The sequence below is a fragment of the Aspergillus karnatakaensis genome (assembly GCF_047715665.1).
Source record: "Aspergillus karnatakaensis strain CBS 102800 unplaced genomic scaffold BJY04scaffold_41, whole genome shotgun sequence".
Taxonomy (NCBI): domain Eukaryota; kingdom Fungi; phylum Ascomycota; class Eurotiomycetes; order Eurotiales; family Aspergillaceae; genus Aspergillus; species Aspergillus karnatakaensis.
The window spans coordinates 1-4,706 of record NW_027395753.1 but is presented as its reverse complement, the minus strand read 5'-3'; positions in this window follow the sequence as shown (position 1 = coordinate 4,706).

Sequence of the window (4,706 nt, the reverse complement as noted above, 5' to 3'; positions counted from 1 at the left end):
TGGCTCTGTCGAAACTGGCTCTGTCGAAACTGGCTCTGTCGAAACTGGCTCTGTCGAAACTGGCTCTCTCGAAACTGGCTCTCTCGGCACCGAGTCTGGTACGGATCTTCTTGAAACCAGCTCTACTGTCGTTGGCTCTGCTGATACCTTCTCTACAGGCATTGCCACAACCGTCACTGATCCCACAATTACTGACTCTATTGGCACTGGCCCTGCTATGTCTGTCACCTCCGGAACAGACACAGCGGGCACTCCCATCAGCGGTGTTAGCAACCAGGAGACTGTTCCCGTCGACAGCGTGACAACTAGCATCAACGAAGCTCCTAGCAACACCAGTCCTTCCGGTGCCAATACAGATCCCCAGAGCTCATCCGCAACCACTGATACGACTGTCGAAGTTGGCAACCCGCCGGCGTCCCTGACCTCAACTGCTGGTAATAGCATATCGACAAGCGCCGCGATTAAGGACCCGATATCTGGCAGCACTGAGAACACTGCATCTACACCCTTCGATATGGATCCAGTCCCCGTGGCCACTGACAGTGTGTCCTCTGGACAGCCAATCTTGACTTCCGATGCTGAGCTCAACACCCAATCTACTTCCACTGACCTTGATCCCGTGCCCACTGCTACCGACAGTTTCTCTTCCGGACTGCCTGTCGCTGACAGTTCAACACCAGGTCTTGGTGACGAGATTATCAGTCAGTCGACTTCCGGTGTCCCCAATCCTTCTTCAGTAATCACTAGCAGTATGCCGCTCACGGGATCTCAGTCTGCCGGCTGGACCACCACCCCTGGCGATGATACTTCCACAGAATCGACATCCACTGTTCCTATCATTGGTGGTACATCTTCTACGAGCTCTTTCTATGGTAGTCAGACCCTGACTTCAAGTTCTGGCGACAACCCCTCAGCGCAGTTTACGTCCACTGATCCTGAACCAACCTACGTTGACACTGCTAGCACGACCTTTTCTAGCACAGTCCCAGAAAGTTCGGACACTGCCGTCGGCGACAGCTCTACTACTGAAGCCCCATCGGTTACCACTCTTCCGCGGCCTGAAATCACAAGCAGTCTGGACGCTATCTCCTCAGATTTCGACGACATTCTGCCATTCATCTTCGCTTGGGAAACCGATCCAAGTCCTCCACGCCAGACCGACACTCTCCACAAGGTTGATACCATAAAAGGCAAGATGGAAGACCTCGTTCAACATCTGGGCGGCGACTCCTCACGCGGTTGTGGTCAAAAGAAGCGTGGACTGTTCGGTGAATTGTTGAACGTTGCCCATCACGCTGCTAGCACGGTTGGTGATGTGATTAACAGCGCAATCTGTGCCGCTGAGAAGATGGATGACCTTCGCAAAGGTATTTTCGACAATGAGATTGAGGGCGTCAAGAATACTTTGAAGTCATTGGGGTCCGACAAACCTGATCTTCCTGACCTACCCGATGTTCCTGACCTACCCGACGTCCCCGATGTCCCTGATGTCCCTGACTTGCCTGACGTCCCCGATGTTCCTGACGTTCCTGATGTCCCTGACTTGCCTGACGTCCCTGACGTTCCTGATGTTGTCGGCCCTGACCCCAACATTCCCCGTCCCAGCCACGATGACCCTGAGGAGAACACTCCAAGCACTTCCCAGTCATCTAGCACGTCATCTTCGTCAACGTCATCATGCACTTCGGAGTCCACGGCATACCACGTCACTATCCTGTGCGAGCCGACTACAATCACCTTGGATAGCTCGACCGTCCAGACAACGACGTGCTCTCCGTCGACCACTATCACAACGACCGGCTGCGAAGTGACTGAAACCACCACCACCATTACGGAAACTTCAACCCCTACGCCCACACAGCTATGCCGTATGGGGACTTGTGGGGGAAATGAATGTTCTCTGGATGTTGCGGATTGGGTCACCCTGGATGTCCCCGAATGTTATGAAGCGTCGAAGACATTTGTGAGCGCACATACTACGACATTTGGTCGCTACACCTCGGACAATCAAGAAGCGCAGCCGGCTATCACAAACCGCGCAATCGAGCCATGGGAAACTCGCGATGACATCAAACCCGACGACAAGCATGTTCACGTGGCCAGGATGCCTCGCAGGCCAGATCCACCCTTGCAGCCGCTTCGCCAGGTGGGGCCAGTCGATGCTGACTACGTATCGTCACTGGGCAGACAGGTAGAGCAACAACGTCGATGGTTCCATGGCCATGGAGGTGCTTTCCCAGTGGAGGCCACTTGGCTTCCGCTAAGCGGGCGTAACGCGGTCGTCATGGGTATGAAAAACTTGCTCGGCTGCACTGGGATCATGGTTGTTAGCCGTGCCGGGATCTACATGGCGCAGATCTTCGAAGTGCCTGCCTTTTGGACCTGGGATCTCAACATACAGGATGAAACTGTCTTTCAAGGATACATCTTGCAGCTGCTTCAGTTAGGACCTGGCAATGGCATCCTACCGGACTTGATTGGGAATAACGAAAACCCTGGGCCATTGCATCCCTCCAAAAAACCCCAAATCATTGTTATCTCGCCCAACGCTAATGGCGCGCAACCACCGCTGTTGTACAATGAGCGAGTACAATGGATAGCCGCGGCGTACAAATCCTACATTTACCAGGCCGAAAATCCCGAAGGGACCCAGCCAATTGTCTATGGATATGCTCGACCGATTGTTGAACAGGCTGTTATTCAGGCTGATATGTGGTTCGGCACTGTTGGTCGTGCAATCATTGAATTCAACCCTAGGCACCGCAGGTTATACCACGTGGGGAAAAAGGGTGCTAATTACAGACTGGACATCAGCAGATGGCGCTTGTGGGTTGGTGAAGAACAAATCGCCAATGGTGAATTCTGGGATGATTGGCTACAAAGCACCGGCCAGCCCGCTGATGTGCCTGATGTGCAGCCTGATGCGCCTGATGCGCCTGATGTGCCTGCACGACGAGAGCTGGATTATCCCGTATGCCCGGAGTTTGCTACAATATCCTCGCCTCCGACTCCAACCGTTACGGAGACCCCGACTCCAACGCCTACAGAAGAAGTCTGTTCGTGGGAAAGTTGTGGCGACGTCTGTTCTGGCAGTGGCGTGGACTGGCTTCCACTCGATCCAGCCCCGTGCAAGAAGGATTCTGCCAAGGTTGCACTAGACTGGCAATATGATGCTGAAGCCTGGATCTCAGCCGGCGAAAGAGCAGAGCCATTCCCCCTCAAGCAATCGTGGGGATCGGTGGTGCAGGCCCGTGATGACCTCAATCGAAACGATGAACATGAGCTCAAGCCCCGAGCCGATGATTGGGATCCACGACTGGAGCCACTTCCGGATCTCGCCAGCATTCCTGATAGACTTGCTTACCTGTCTGAATTGGCTGAGAGATTCGAACAAAACGGACGGAGCTGGGTGAGTGTGGAGAGCAGGATTGCGGGTGCCATCTATAGAGACTTCCCTACTGGCCTGTTTGGCTTTGGTATGCGGCGTTTGACCGGATGCACTCTAATCATTGTTGCTTCAGACTCCGGTGTTTACATGGCCAAAATCTATGAAAAGCCTGTTTTCACAACAGATGGGAAAACAGCCCAATCGGACGCTACCTTCAAGGATTACATTTTCGAATTGATAGAGGACGGAGGTGTTCATGAACCCGGACGGATGCAAGGTGAAGCACTACATGCATCTCTTCTCGACCTGATGGGAACTGATGCGCAACCTGGGCCATTGCATCACGGGAAATTGCCAGTCATCTTTGTTGTAACTCCTTTCACCGACCCGCTTGAAAATGGACCTCGAGGAGCTCTGAGGTATGAGGAGCGAGCTCAGTGGATAGCCGAGCAGTACGAGCTCATTATCTACCCCAATGGGACTCCGCCTCACAGGATGCCTCTTTTCAAGGGATATCGAACTAGGTTGCCTCAGGCCCAACCCGGTCAGCCTCGCACGTCTCTGGGCAAAGTTATCTTCCAGGTGGCATCCCATCAGGAGAGGTTATTCCGAGTGGACCCGAACACTCTTGCGACGGTTCAGAGACTGGATATTGGTGTATGGCGTCTGTGGGTTGCACTTGATCCCGTCATGGATTTTTCTTTCCTTGACCCCGCAGGCTGGCAGCGGAGCATTCCTAGGCCAGCGGACGCACGACGAGACCTAGATCTGTGTGCTCCCTACCCTCAACCGACCTCCAAGCCATCCAGCACATTCATCACCACCACATCCACCGCGAGACCTCAGAACCCTCCCGGCCAGCCTCCTGGTTTTGAACCTCCACAGGGACCGAAGGAGCCAATTGCCACTACCACCGCAATCAGCGAGCCAGCCCCTTCTGAGGAGACCGAGGAACCCGAGGAACTTGACTATGAATGCTTGAACAATGACAACTTTCGGGACTCTCCAATACCTCAAGATGCTATTGACTTCGTGGCTGATCAGTGTTACGAAGGTGATCGCAATGATCCCGACAAAACTCTTGGCCCCGGCGACAGGATCAAGTTCTCAATCACACAAGTGAATCCACTCATTCAGTTTGATGTCAACATTTTTTGGGTCGGTGGCTGCAAAGGTCCGCTTCAGAGCCACATGTACCCAGGCCAGGGGTACACCTGTCGCTCTCTCATCGAGAATAACTTTGCCAAATGTTCTGCTTCAGGCGGCGGCTGGACTTGGATTGGGTGCTTGCAGTATAGTTCTCGTGCTGTGCCGAAGG